The sequence below is a fragment of the Leucopleurus acutus genome (assembly GCF_964270905.1).
Source record: "Leucopleurus acutus genome assembly, chromosome: 2".
Classification (NCBI taxonomy): Eukaryota; Metazoa; Chordata; class Mammalia; order Artiodactyla; family Delphinidae; genus Leucopleurus; species Leucopleurus acutus.
The window spans coordinates 105,390,712-105,406,836 of record NC_139143.1 but is presented as its reverse complement, the minus strand read 5'-3'; the positions used below and the strand labels follow the sequence as shown (position 1 = coordinate 105,406,836).

Sequence of the window (16,125 nt, the reverse complement as noted above, 5' to 3'; positions counted from 1 at the left end):
AACCAGTGATTCCCAATCTTTTATATATTGTGGAATATGTAGAAAAAGCTATTTAAACAGCATTTTGGTAAACGAAAGGAGGATGATTCTGGCTGCTGACAACTAGTCAGAGATGTTTGGCCTGTAGGGCTAAAGAAAACTATCTCATTACTCTTGGAACCTTTTTACCATGGGGCCCCACATTAGTTGGAAAACTGCTCTCAACACAGAGGCTACTTTACCTTATGCCCAACCTAAGGAAGAGCAAACCATTTATAATTAAAGGGGTAATGGTTTGTTGGGCTTGTTAAAGACATGGCTTATCAGTTTTCAGTCTAGAAACGTCTTAAGGAATGTTCAAGTACAAGTGCTTTCCTAGAGAAAAATTATTTTGAAATATATTGTCCATATAAAAAGTATATAACATATGTGCACCTTTAAAGAAGATTAATTAAATGAATAACCATGAACCCGACACAGAATTGAAAACTGAAACAAATTTCCTGTCCCCAGTTTAAACAATACTGAGACCAAGCTAAGATAATAGCAGTGTATTCCAGGAATTCTGCTCTAGGAAGATAAGACTGTAAAATAACTAAAACAGCCTGCACAGCAGTATTATTCTGTTGAGATTTGCAGCAAGATTTGCTTCACAGGTCCTTGGGAATGGAACAAGCTTTACACTGAACACTGGGAGTCAAACACCCTCCAAATTCATCAAACAATCTGACAGGCCTGTGAGAGCCACAGCATCAAACTCAAGACAACTAGTCAAGCTACTGTCTTCACAGAAGTAAGCAGGATGATGGAAAGGCCACATGCTGTGTGTTAGAGCAGGGGTCCCCATCCTGCAGGCCACGGACCAGTAGCAGTCCGTGGCCTGTTAGGAAGCAGGCCGCACAGCAGGAGGTGAGTGGCAGACGAGCAAGTGAAGCTTCATCTGTATTTATAGCCGCTCCCCATTACTCGCATTACCACCTGAGCTCCGCCTCCTGTCAGATCAACTGCGGCATTAGATTCTCATAGGAGCACAAACCCTACTGTGAACTGCACATGCGAGGGATCTAGGTTGCACGCTCCTTATAAGGATCTAATGCCTGATGTTCTGAGGTGGAGCTGAGGCAGTGATGCTAGTGCTGGGGAGCGGCTGCAAATACAGATTATCATTAGCAGAGAGGTTTGACTGCACAGAGACCATAATAAATCAATTGCTTGCAGACATATCAAAACCCTATCAGTAAGTGGCAAGTGAAAACAAGCTCAGGGCTCCCACTGATTCTGCATTATGGTGAGTTGTATAATTATTTCATTATATATTACAATGTAATAGTAATAGAAATAAAGTGCACAATAAATGTAATGCTCTTGAATCATCCCAAACCCACGCCCCACAACCCCATCCATGGAAAAATTGTCTTCCACAAAACCGGTCCCTGGTGCCAAAAAGGTTTGGGACTGCTGTGTTAGAGAATGCTCCCTAATTTAACATCATCTTTGAAATTACCAAAGTTGTTCTTAGGTGCTACATTTTATTGAAATTTAACTCGAGAATGCATTTACCAGATGGTTGTCATAATTCCTTTCCTATCCAGTCAGGTAGTTCAAGAATATTTTGTATGGGACTTCCTTGGTGGTCCAGTGGCTAAGACTCTGCACTCCCAATGCAGGGGGCCCGGGTTCGGTTCCTGGTCAGGGAACTAGATCCCACGTGCTGCAACTAAAGATCCTGCACGCAGCAACAAAGATCCCATGTGCCACGACTAAGACCTGACACAGCCAAATAAATAAATATTTTTAAAAATATATATTTTATATAACCTACCGTTTTAAAACTTGGATAACAAGTTATTCCCTCTTCTTTTTTTTTCTTCCAGTTTTATTTTTATATTTGACTCTTTTCTGTCTTTTGTAATCCTGTTGAAATGGTCATATATATATATATTTTAGAAATAAAAAAGTCCTATTTAGGAATAGCTGAACAGTTTTTTTAAAACCCTACTCTCCTTTTATCTCACCTTCCTTTTTTTTGTGGTTTCCCTTACTCCCTTTTCCTCTTTCTTTCTTTCCCTTTTTTCCCCTCTCCTATTTTATTTTATTCCTTGAAAGTACCTTATTCTTACCATAGGAACTATAAACATTGCATGGCCTCATAGCAGTATTCGCAGACAGAAAACTGCACAGCTTTGTCTTCAATACCTACAAAATCTAAAACTCCTTGGACTAAACTTTGAAAATAATTGTTCCAGTGACAAAGCAACCAGATTATTTGGTTCAATATCTTTGCTTTTGCAAGAACTCTGAGTGATTTTGACTAAGTTCCATCAATACCGTAATTCTCAGATTTTATACTAGAAATGTTATTTGTGTGTGAAGCAATTTCATTTTCTAATAATCTTTTAATATTCCCATTGTTCCTATAGGAAAAAAAGAAAAACTTCAGCCCAAAACATTCTAAAACAGCTTAAGTAGTCACAATTACGTCAGGTAAATATCTCAACTATTTATTTAGATCATTAAAACCTGTGTATTCTGATCCTAAGTTGTTGAACCAAAATGATTTTTGGTGTTCCAACTATACATATTTCAAGGCTTGTTACAACTGTGGGTTTTAACAGTTTTCTCTAAACTTTCATACCATAGATACAGGAAAATTATCACATGGTACTATATATAATACAATCTTCATTATCATTAAATAAAGTCAGGCTATACCAGTAAAGATACCTGGAATAGATGTTTTACCCTTGGTAGTTTATTTCACTCCACATCTCCTCTTCGGGTTGTAATAATTCCCACGGTAAGAAGAGGGTGGGGGTGAGTAAAATGGGTGAAAGTGGTCAAAAGGTACAAACTTCCGGTTATGAAATAACAAAGTCATGGGCATATAATGTACAGCATGGCAACTATAGTTAGGAATACTGTACTACATACCTGAAAGTTGCTAAGAGAATAGATCTTAAAAGTTCTCATCACAAGAAAAAAAAAATTTGTTAACTATAGTGACGAATGTTACCTATTCTTGTGGTGGTCATTTCACAATATATACAAATATCGAATCATTATGTTGTACATCTGAAATGAATATAATGTTATATGTCAATTATATCTCAATTTAAAATTCTCAACAATAAAAAAAATTATTATATGATGGGGAAAGGGAGAGAGATCACTGTTCTTCTCAGAAGAACCTTCAAAAAAGGGAAAAGTCAGTCAAGAACCAGATGTGATTACAGAACAATTTGATTACAAATGGGAAATTAAAAATCCTGAAGGCAATAACCAGATAGTTCAAAGGTAATCAATAGAGTCAGGAAATTCAAACTTAAATTCCCAAGTTGAATCTTGAGCTGGATTAGTCCTATTTAATTATGTGATGTTTAAAAGTTAAAAGATATCTGAATCTTTATTTAGTTAAAAGTAGGGCCTGAGGATTGTGTAATTATCTTTCTTTAGTAATTTTTAGCGACATATATATTTCTTCGGAATATTACATTAAATCTCATTCTATCTCGAGTAAAATATGCAGTTAAAGGGAAAAAATGAACAAAAAATTATTTGTAAATGTAGTGCACAGTTATTTATGCTTAGAAATTATAAAAATAAGCTCTTAGCATTCCTGACTTTGCTTACCAAATGGTTTAATTAGCTGAATTTTCTACCCTTTCTTTCTTTTAACAATTAGTGTACCTCTTGTGCTAGTATTGATTCATCTTCCAGTAAATGGTTACTCCTAACGATAGTTGTCTGAGAAGTAATACAAGAGATATTCTCTTGTACACAAAGTCTTTTAAGAAGGAAGGTAATGATGAGCTTTAACAACTGAGAGAGAAGGAAAGTGGGTAAGTGACATTTGGGTTACTTAAGTGAAGCATGTTGAGATGGGCTGTTCTACATGATTCTATGTTTCAGTTCCTGATGAAAACCCAACAAACAGGTAAAACATTTCCTCTCACCAATATTTATCATGGAGTTGTCAAAGACCATGTCATCTATTTCTGTAAAAATTGAAAACTTCCAAGTCACTGCCAAATGTTGGAATATTATAACCAGTCATTTGAAAATTTTAACCACTGTAAACGAGCAAAACCTAAGTTCTGTGCTATTTATAAAAACAAAGATGCTTAAGAAAATCACTAATTCGTTTTATATACTAATTACAAATTCAAACCCTACTTAGAAAACTCATAGCCTCATTCAATATGGCATGTATATACTTTAACTTTAAAAACAATTATTCTGTATTCTACATCTTTTTCATTATTAAATGGGCCTTTCCTGGTCCTAGAGACCAGATTTCCTTATTATACTCTCTCATCGGACTCTGTGAAATTTCTTTGCAGCATTTAAATAGTTACACTTCTACATTAGACATTATTTAATTAAAATAGTTCCCCTGCTAGATAGACATTTCTAACCTGAAAATAGCATGAAGAATGGAGCTCAGTGCCTAGAACATTGTGATGGGGTTCAGGACACGCTACCCCAAAATACGGCACCTTAACATATTGGATATTTTTAATTTTTTGGTTCTAGTGTATGACCTTTATTTCATGAAACCCTTTGAGAATTATTATGGGGGTTTGGAGGTTTCCCCTACAAGAAGAAATTCCATGAGTCTTGTTCACCCTTGAATATTCTAGCCTCACATATAGCATATGCTCAATAAATTAATGACTAAATTTCGTTTTGTCAGGACTGACAAAAGAGGACCACAGTGGCTAAGAAACATCCACAACTGAACTGAAATATGACATCACAGCTAAACAAATGTTATTCTATCTCCCAGGACCTACAACTCGCAATCTGATATACGTACGAAACAGGTAAACTTTCTAGTTCACATTGAACTTGTAGGAGTTCTTTATTGAAGAGGTGCACTAAAAATTGGGATTTGGAAAATAGTGGCGCTTGGACAGGCCTAAACAGTCTTCTATAACGAGTAGAGGGATGGAGGTGAGAGTAAGTGTGGTACATCTGAGGAATGTGGGCAACATAATTTGTTCTGGGATAAATTATGATAAGATTAGATACAGGTTAAGGCCTTGAAAAGCAAACTAGAATAAATACAAATCAGCTACACCCACCAGAATGGCTAAAACAAAAATAGAAAATACCAAGTACTGGCATGGATATGGAGTGGCTGGAACTCTCATACACTGCTTATAGGGGTGCGAACTGGCACAACTGCTTTGGAAAACTATTTGTCATTGCCTAATGAGCTTAAACATACCAACAGTTCCATTTTGGGTATACACCTAAGAGAAACGTGTTCATATGTTCAACAGAAGACATACACAAGAATGTTCAAAGAAACACAGTTTATGATAGACCAAACTTGAGACTTCCCAAATGCTCATCAACAGAAAATAGATAAATTCTTGTGCGTTTGCACAGTGGAGTATACAGCAGTGAGAAGAATGAACTACAGCTAGAGCAACTAGGAAGATAACTCTCACAAACAGTGTTGAGTCAGATGCAGTAGAATACATATTAGATGACTTCATTTACATAAAATATGCAAATGAACAAAACTAATCATGCTGTTGGAAGTCAGGATGGTAGTTTTCCTTGTGTAGGGGGTGCAGTGCTTAGAAAAGGGCATGAGAAAGGCTTCTGGGCATTGGCAATGTTCTGTGTCCTGATCAGCTGCTGTTTATACGTATAAGGTCAGTTTGTAGAAAATCCTTGAGCTGCACAATTACGATTTGTGCAGTATTCTGTCTGTAGGTTAAAGTTCAATAAAATGTCCCCCAGCCCTACCATTAAAACCTGTTACAGAGCCCTTGTATTATTTCAATAGTAATTTATATTTTGTGATTTACTACTTCAGGTTTTAAAGGTTCACTATCTGCTGGTGAAGTAGTCCATTTTTTTTTTATTTAGCGAAATGTATCCTTTCAGAATTATTACTCAGTTTGATCAGTAAACCTGAGTTTATCCTAATTATATTTATATAATGAGCTTGATTATTTTATAGGCTTCTAGCATATCCCAAATCTTTTAATCTATAATCAGTTTTCTCTTTCTCTTTTCTCTCTGTCTCTCACATACATCTTTTACACACTTCTAAAAAAAAAATTAGAGCCTAAGTGTTACACAGATTTTTAGATGTAAGTATCCTGATACCCAGCTCAGCACTCTTCTTCCTGTGTCTCCACGGTGTAAGACAAGAGCTGGGTGCCTCTGGGGGACATCCCTGATGTAAGTGCTGCCATTGCCATTTTGTGACAACACGGGGCTCTACAGTCATTTGGACCAAGATATAAAATTGACCCTATAGTGGCGAGGTCGGGGAATTCAAGAAATTAGAATTCACATCAAAATGATATCAACATTTATTTAAAGTATTTGACTTCTAGGGAACATGGTAATTCTTCCTGTATTCTAAAGAGAATTTTCCAATTAAAAAACTTCTAATCATTATTTCTAGAATGTGACAAAAAGTCATCTTTGAAAACTTAGGTACAATTAAGCTTTTTTTAAATTCTTAAACTTATGATTATTTATTTATTTATTTATTTATTATTTTTGGCTGCGTTGGGTCTTCATTGCTGCCCGTGGGTTTTCTCATTGCCATGGCTTCTTTTGGTGCAGAGCACGGACTTCAGCTTGTGGTGCGCGGGCTCAGTAGCTGTGACTCGCAGGCTCTAGAGCACAGGCTCAGCAGTTGTGTTGCACGGGTTTAGTTGCTCTGCGGCAGGTGGGATCTTCCCGGAGGGTTCTAACCAGTGTCCCCTGCATTGGCAGGCGGATTCTTAACCACTGCGTCACCAGGGAAGTTCCTATGATTAATTTTAAGAAGTCCCTCCAAGAGCCATTCTGCAAGCTCAGTGAAGATACGGGAATGTGGTAGACAATCAGGAGTGCACCCCATCAAGGGCCTGCTTTGCTGAGTGCTGAGCTCCGCTTGAAGCTGAGCAAGCTTGAGCAAGTGCCAGCAGAGGACAGTGTGTGCTCACCTTATGTCTCTGAGTCACCCCCACTGCTCTGACAGATGCGCTTGAACAGTTCTCTCCCGTTGGGGGAACCAACACTTTTAGCTAACTCAGGACTTTGCCAGCTGAAATCAGGGCATGTATGTTCGCTTTAAATTTCATAATGAATCTAACTTGATAGTAAGTTTAACCCTAATATAAATTATAGTAAGACAGGGACTTTTTTCCCTTCTCATAAATGAAATTTTGCCTTCCTCTTTGGATTGATATTGAACATAATTATATCTGCTCTGCCTTGTTACCTTTTACATAAGCCTTTCCAAATATCCCCAAACTTCCCAGCAATCTAATGGGATAGGTGATATTTCTCTTTGAGAAGAATTGACCAATTCTAAAAGAAATGAGATGGCTTTTTGGCGGGGAGGTGGGGGGTGTGTGTGAACAGAATTATTTATTTATTTATTTGTATTAGAGTATAGCTGATTTGCAATGTGTTAGTTTCAGGTGTACAGCAAAGTGAATCAGTTATATATATATATATTATTTTTCAGATTCTTTTCCCATATAGGTTACTACAGAATATTGAGTAGAGTTTCCTGTGCTATACAGTAGGTCTTTGTTAGTTATCTGTTTTATATATAGTGTGTATCTGTTAATTCCAATCTCCTGAGATGACTTTTTTAAATAAATCATTCAGTAAGAGACAGTACCAATTGTCAAAGTGTGCTCTGAAATTATGAATTCTTCACATTTTCATTCACGATGTCCTGGTAATTTTTCCAATTGTCATCAGTCTCTTTATCAGTAAGTTCATTCATGGAACTTTATAGAAAAGAAATCCCATATTGTCGTAATCATTTGTCAATATATATGTATAGCAAATCATCATGTTGTTCACCTTAAATAAATATGTCAATTATATGTGAATAAATCTAGAAAAAAAAGAAAAGGGACTAAGGCCGAAACCCCAAATTAAATACATATTATCTCAACAATAGATAAGGCTGAAATTTTAACTCATGAGAAAATTAAAGTTGGGGTTTTTTTTCCAACCAATAAAGAGATTTTAATTTCAGTTTAGTAATGGTATGGGAGAAAAAAAAAAAACACTTTTGCATAAATCCTCTTTGGATAACAATGCCTATTAAGAGATGAGGTATTTCTATTGTTAAGAAGAAACAACATACCCTAAATGGAGTCACTTGTGTTAAGCCCACGTCACCATCACCAAACCAGTTTATTACCTAACCTAATTGCAGTCTCACCTTCCCAGAAGTGAAACCTTTAACCAGTCAACCTATAATTAGCTGGTTGGCACTGAGGGAGGTAATCCCTACAGGCCCTCTGGTTCCCTTTAGGAGGGTGACCTTGCCTGAAACAATGCATTCTTTGCTAATAACTTCCTTTTCTCACAGCCCTTCCACCTTTAAAAACCTTTCCTTTTTTACAGTTTAGAGGAGCTCCCTTCTATTTGCTAGATGGGGTGCTGCCGGATTCATGAATCATTTAATAAAACCAATTTGATTCTTGAATTTACTCAGTTGAATTTTTGTTGTTTTACACTATGCAGCCGATTTGGAAGATGATATTCCCACTGCCTTCAAATACTTTCCTGTAGTTAAGGGTCGGTAGGAAATTGAGTAAGATGGGAGACACTCCCTTATTGCAAAATATAAGAAGTTGGAGAGGTTGAAAGGCAAGCTCTGCATTCTCAGGATTCTTTAAAATGTCTCAGTATTTTATCAATGGAACAGGATAGAAAGCCCAGAGATAAACTCACGCACATATGGTCACCTTATCTTTGATAAAGGAGGCAGGAATGTACAGTGGAGAAAGGACAGCCTCTTCAATAAGTGGTGCTGGGAAAACTGGACAGGTACATGTAAAAGTATGAGGTTAGATCACTCCCTAACACCATACACAAAAATAAGCTCAAAATGGATTAAAGACCTAAATGTAAGGCCAGAAACTATCAAACTCTTAGAGGAAAACATAGGCAGAACACTCTATGACATAAATCACAGCAAGATCTTTTTTGACCCACTTCCTAGAGAAATGGAAATAAAAACAAAAATAAACAAATGGGACCTAATGAAACTTCAAAGCTTTTGCACAGCAAAGGAAACCATAAAAAAAGACAAAAAGACAACCCTCAGAATGGGAGAAAATATTTGCATATGAAGCAACTGACAAAGGATTAATCTCCAAAATTTACAAGCAGCTCATGCAGTTCAATGACAAAAAAACAAAAAACCCGATCCAAAAATAGGCAGAAGACCTAAATAGACATTTCTCCAAAGAAGATATACAGACTGCCAACAAACACATGAAAGAATGCTCAACATCACTAATCATTAGAGAAATGCAAATCAAAACTACAATGAGATATCATCTCACACCAGTCAGAATGGCCATCATCAAAAAATCTGGAAACAATAAATGCTGGAGAGGGTGTGGAGAAAAGGGAACACTCTTGCACTGCTGGTGGGAATGTGAATTGGTTCAGCCACTATAGAGAACAGTATGGAGGTTCCTTAAAAAACTACAAATAGAACTACCATATGACCCAGCAATCCCACTACTGGGCATATTCCCTGAGAAAACCAAAATTCAAAAAGAGTCACGTACCAAAATGTTCATTGCAGCTCTATTTACAATAGCCCGGAGATGGAAACAACCTAAGTGTCCATCATCGGATGAATGGATAAAGAAGATGTGGCACATATATACAATGGAATATTACTCAGCCATAAAAAGAAACGAAATTGAGCTATTTGTAATGAGGTGGATAGACCTAGAGTCTGTCCTACAGAGTGAAGTAAGTCAGAAAGAAAAAGACAAATACCATATGCTAACACATATATATGGAATTTAAGAAAAAAAATGTCATGAAGAACCTAGGGGTAAGACAGCAATAAAGACACAGACCTACTGGAGAACGGACTTGAGGATATGGGGAGGGGGAAGGGTGAGCTGTGACAGGGCGAGAGAGAGGCATGGACATATATACACTACCAAACGTACGGTAGATAGCTAGTGGGAAGCAGCCGCATGGCACAGGGATATCAGCTCGGTGCTTTTTGACCACCTGGAGGGGTGGGAGGGAGGGAGATGCAAGAGGGAAGAGATATGGGAACATATGTACATGTATAACTGATTCACTTTGTTATAAAGCAGAAACTAACACACCATTGTAAAGCAATTATACTCCAATAAAAAAAAAGTCTCAGTATTTTGATGACCCTTATCAGTTTAATCTTTTCCCTTTAGTTAACAAAGTAACTCAATCATTTCATATTTTGTTCACAGCCAATTGTGGAAGAGAATCTCTCCTATTCAACTCAGAGACTTTCAGGGAACATGTGTGTGGAGAATATTTTAGAAACAGGAGACATGATTGTACTTAAAATATGACAGTTTACTGTTAAGAAGAGAGATCCATAACCTTGGTCTTTTTTTTCGGATGAAGTCAGGAAAATGCCAGTCTTAACCTGGCATTTTACGTCTTATCAAACAAGTTGTAGATGGTGAATTAAGTTACCATAAATTTCTGTTTGGTGCTGGGAAAAAAGAAAAAGATCCTGGATGTTTGGAGGGGGCTTGTTTGTTCGTTTGTTTTCACCTCAAAATGATCAAAAATTGCTCTGGCGTGTCATTTCTAGTCAAAGTTAGTGTTTTTGAATAATAAATGTGAAGAAACTTGAGGTCCACCATGACTTTCACATTTATGACTCAGAGATTTATATGTAAAAGAAAACAGCTGTAAATATGACTTATGCAGATAATTATCTCCTCCTCATTTCTCCTTAATTGTAGGGATCTATTGTCAGGGAGGGGGAAGTTTCGCTTCTACCCCTCTTGAGTTCTTGTGGCTGACCTAATAATCACATTGACACAAGACAGATTAACAGGAGAAAAAGAAAAATTTTAATTCATGAGCGTGGAGGCCTCATAAAAATGGGAACTAAGAAGTGGCCAGAGCAGACAGTTTTTATACTTTTTAGACAAAACAAAAAACAAATTTGTGAGGAATTGATAGGACAAAAAAACTTAGGTTTTGGGTGCCCAATGAGTGAAGCATCTAAATAGAGTTTGGGATTGGGGTAGTGAATTAAAGAAGTAACAATGTTTTTTATACAAGCTTCTTGGCCCCAAAATTTATATCTAGCTTATTAAGGGTGTTCTTCTATCTCCAGATACAAGGAGTGCACCTTTCACATGAGAGATTTATTAAGTAACTTTAATTCAAAAAGTCAATATGCCACTGAAGCACATTTTGGGACAGCCTACCCTGGGCCACAACAGTTCCCTCCTCTGAAACATACCTGGAAGACTCACATATTAAAGCTGAGCTGCTGACTGCAGAGAGAGAAAAAGTGTTAGTAAAGTCCTCCATTTCACTGAATAATTTTCTTAGTTCTGAGGTCAGTTCAGTTAAACAGTTATATCTCATTTCAGGAGGCAGTGATGCAGATGGGCTCCCAAAGCTAGTCCTGTGGTACAAACAATCAGGCCTTTAATAAGAGGCATTTATATGGAAACAAAAGAAAAAACAATGGTTAATGATTGGAGCAGATTATAAGCCAGTTTCTGAGCCCAGAGGGCAGTCAGTCAAAAAGATTTCTAGATGTCAGTGTCATGCATCTTTTGCAGTTTGAAATGTCTCTGATGATGTCATTGGGTGTTCAGGTGAGCTTTCTGAGAGACTCATACAGAAACAGGCACAAGGATTGTTTAAATGTGAGCTTTTTGTGGTAATTTCTCTGAAGTTTATATCAAACCATCTAGCTTCAGTTTGCAGGATTTCAGAAAAAAGGCAGTTTTAGTTCTCGATGATTCCAAATCAAAAGGATGTGAGAAGACTGGAAATGTTAGAGAGTTATAGCCAGATTTTGGAGGAAACTAGAAAAATTCAGGATCCAGTCCAGTTTTCAGGAAATAACAAAACCTCAAGGAATATTAATAGCACTAGAATCTAATATCCACAAGTGTGTATTATAGTTTCTATTGAAACATAATTTTTCTCTCTAAAATCACCCTCATTTCTATCAAAGATAGCCAAATTAAGACTGATTTGTTTGCAAAATAAGTTTAGATTTGATAAACTTGGTCTGATTATGTATATAAGTACAGCAAGAATAGCGGTTGGCCATATAGGTTCTTTTGTTATTTTTAATTTTTTTAAATTTTTTAAAATTTTTGGCTGCATTCCGTCTTTGTTGCCTCGCATGGGCTTTCTTTAGCTGCGGTGAGCAGGGGCTACTCTTCATTGCGGTGCCCAGGCTTCTCATTGTGGTGGCTTCTCTTGTTGCAGAGCATGGGCTCTAGGCGCAAAGGCTTCAGTAGTTACAGCACGTGGGCTCCGTAGTTGTGGCTCGCGGGCTCAGTAGTTGAGGCTCGCGGCTCTAGAGCGCAGGCTCAGTAGTTGTGGCACATGGGCTTAGTTGCTCCGTGGCATGTGGGATCCTCCTGGACCAGGGATCGAACCCGTGTCCCCTGCATTGGCAGGCAGGTTCTTAACCACTGCGCCATCAGCAAAGTCCCCATATAGGCTCTTTTAAATCTGCTCTGCTTGAACTTTTCATAATGAATTTCCAGATTGAACTTTAAATTCTTCTCAAGGCCTGGAAACCACACCAAAGACTTATCATCAGACTCACCTATAATACCTATGGATTTGGGTGAATTTCTCTCTTCTTGAGGTCCCCCAAATATCCTGAGGTTCCTGCACCTGCCAGGAAGTGACCTTCCTTACTCACCTGATAAGGCTGCCGGGAATCCTGTAAGTAAGGTACCAGGCTGATTTTCCAAGGGGCTTTATTGGCTCCATAAAGTCAACCTTTGTTCCTTCAAACTGTCTAGTCATATCTGAGTCTACATGTCTGAGTTTCATATATGACATTCTAGTCAAAGCCTTGGTAATATAACTAAATGTTTCCAATTGTGTCCTTTTATAAGGAGAACAGATTCTTATTGAACTTATGCAATAACTATATTGCCAAGAAAATAATACTTACTGAGAGTTTCTGAATTCTGAAGTGATCAGGTATGGAGAAAAAGATAAATGTTTCAATTCTGCTTACAAAGGTATAATTTACTAAGTTGCTGTAAGTCTTTAAAAAATTCCTTGTATCTAGAAAACAAAAGATTTAAAAAACAGTAATATTTGAGGCAAAAAGTCATAAAAATTATAATCATATTCATCAGTTCATTCAATCCTATGTAATTAATCCTTGTTCTGCTTGAGTCCAATTTTTCCATTAGATCTGTCAACCTTGCCTGATGACTGAGGGTGATAGGGACAGTGATAATTCCAAGAAGATTGCAAGGCTTTTTTTAAGGCTCTTATGAATTGCCTAGTGAAGTCAATGTCTTGATCACTGAAGGCTGTTGAAGGTATACCCAAGTAGGAAACATCTTTCCATTTTTTTGGTATTATGAGGGCATCGGACTCGCAGCAAGGGGAGGCTTTAACCCATCTGGAAAACATACACATCATAATAAGTATGTTTTGATAACCCATACTAAGTATCCATTGAATGAAGGCCAGTGCAGGTGTTCAAAGGGTCCAGAGGGAAGAGGTCTGAGGCCTCTGGGGACAAAAATAGTTGGTTTTTTCTCCAGGGTTATGGACCTGACAGGTCAGGCATTGTTGGTAGACTGTTTTTGCAATTTTATAGAAGTCTTCCCACTAACGTCTACTTACAACTTGAGTCATCTTAAATGCACTATGGTGGGTGAAGGAATGCAAAACAAAAACAAAAAAAAAACAAAAACAAAAAATGAGGTTTGTCAGGAAGCTGGAAGAACAAAGCAGCCATCTTGGGTTTCCTATGGCCGTGACCGTTGTTTAATTTACAGCTCTTGTTTATCCATCTTAATTTCTCTGATTCAGGAGCAGACTGTTGCCATGTTATAAGGCCATCAGGATGGCAAAAGTCGGGCAATAAGGGATCAATTTTTTTTGCAGAAGTAGAATGGACTTCATCTACATGTGCCATAATCTTTACAGATTCTGTTGTTGTTGCCTTTGCATGAAAGTCAAAGCATTTCCCTGATACTTAAGTTCAGTCCTTTTAGTGTGAGCCTCAATTTTGATAACAACATTTTATGCCACGACATATAAGACTTTCAGGAATTTCACATAGTTTCTGGAACACGTATATTACATACCTCTACAGACTCAATATAAAGAAGGCTTAACATTACTTCTTGACAATGCTTCCTACGTAATTTAACATATCAAATGCACCTAATTAATTTAATATATTTTTATAAGGAGAGAGAACAAATCTTTGAGATATTTCAGGGGCCCTCTGAAATACCTTATATCTCAAAGTTAGTTCTAAGTCAAAAGGACTCATTTAGATTTGATTTGGGGGAATTTTGTCAAAAATATCAAAAAGGTTTTAAAACACTTAGTCAAATAGGTCACTGTGAAACAATGCTTAGTCATATATTTAACCAAAATAATAAAGACTTCATAGGCAAATATAGAAGGTTACATAGTCCAGAGCAAAACTTATCTCTTTTAATATTGAGAGGATTTGGTTTACTTAAGTAATCAAAGAACTGATAAAGACAACATAGAACGTAAGTGATTATTTTGACAAGACATAAGATTTTTTTTTCTTCCCCTAGGCAGATTATTTAAAGAACAATTTTTCATAATCTCTTATTGTCAAGAACAGAACAATAGGAAAAAAAAGGAGAAAAAAAAACCCAACTTTGTTCTTTTAACAGAGAAAAAACAAAATTCCATTTTACACCAGTTTACTTTTGACATTAAAACTTATTTACTTAATTAAATTCATTCCAATCTTACTCAGTCCTGACAACACATAAAATTCCTTTCTAGGGGCTTCCCTGGTGGCGCAGTGGTTGAGAATCTGCCTGCCAATGCAGGGGACACGGGTTCGAGCCCCAGTCCGGGAAGATCCCACATGCCGCGGAGCGGCTGGGCCCGTGAGCCATGGCCGCTAAGCCTGTGTGTCCGGAGCCTGTGCTCCGCAACGGGAGAGGCCACAACAATGAGAGGCCCGCGTATCGCAAACAAAACAAAACAAAACAAAATAAACAAACAAACAAAAAATTCCTTTCTAAAGATTCCTTTACAAATATTTACAACTTTTTATGCCCATTTTAGTTTGTCCCTTGTTTTCCTTCCCATTTAGAATTAACCAGCTTTAGGATAAAATCACTTTCTATTTCTTTAACAAAAACATCTCCATACATTATACATTTTCTTACTCAAAAACACATCCTATTTCTATTATTACACTGTTGGTTTTAACCACATATATTAGTTAGAATTCTTAATCCTTTGAAATCTTAATTTTTTAGTGAAAATAAAGAAGTAAACAATTGTGAACTGTATTAAAATTTTGTGTCTTGGCAAACTTATAAATACATTTTATAATTTCTAGAAACATACACTACTTCATAGTACAAGCTTTCAATAAAGCACAAAACATATTTACTAATAGACCCAAACATATTTAGTCTCTCTAATAAAAGGTCAAAAGTAGGTAAACTTAGACTTGTTTGACAATTAGTGTTCTAGTATCTTATCTTATTTGGAAATGATCTAGACATTCAATGAATTTCAATCATTTAACTTAGCAAAACTCAAAGGGTGTAAATTACCAAAGAGATTTAGGAAATTACGTAGACATATCATAAAACGATTATTGTTAAAAAGTTCACCTAAAAAGTCTTATCTCATTTACATCTACTTAGTTCATTTGTTCTTTTTTTTTTTTAATCATTTATTTTTGGCTGTGTTGGGTCTTCGTTGCTGCATACGGCTTTCTCTAGTTGTGGCAAGCAGGGGCTATTCTTCATTGGGGCATGCAAGCTTCTCATTGCGGTGGCTTCTCTTGTGGCGGAGCATGGGCTTTATGTGCATGGGCTTCAGTAGTTGTGGCGCGTGGGCTTCAGTAGTTGTGTCACGTGGGCTCAGTAGTTGTGGCTCACGGGCTTAGTCGCTCCATGGCATGTGGGATCTTCCTGGACCAGGGCTCGAACCCATGTCCCCTGCATTGGCAGGCAGATTCTTAACCACTGTGCCACCAGGGAAGCCCAATTCATTTGTTCTTAATAATCATACATAGATTACTCATGAAAATTTCATGAGACATTAAAGCAGTTAGTCATTATCAAGTGTTTTATTTTTCTGACAAAATTTGCAACAGAGACAAACATTTGCCCT

At 37.0% G+C, this 16,125-nt stretch overlaps 1 protein-coding gene across 1 annotated transcript in view; it reads left to right on the top strand.

The window, feature by feature from the left end:
• Nucleotides 1-4,719: 4,719 nt before the first annotated feature.
• Nucleotides 4,720-16,125, top strand: part of SLC35A3 (solute carrier family 35 member A3) — a 71,044-nt gene continuing 59,638 nt past the window's right edge. The window contains exon 1 of the mRNA XM_082833515.1: nt 4,720-4,802. The gene's annotated coding sequence lies outside the window, so the exon portion shown is untranslated. The remainder of the gene's footprint in view (nt 4,803-16,125) is intronic.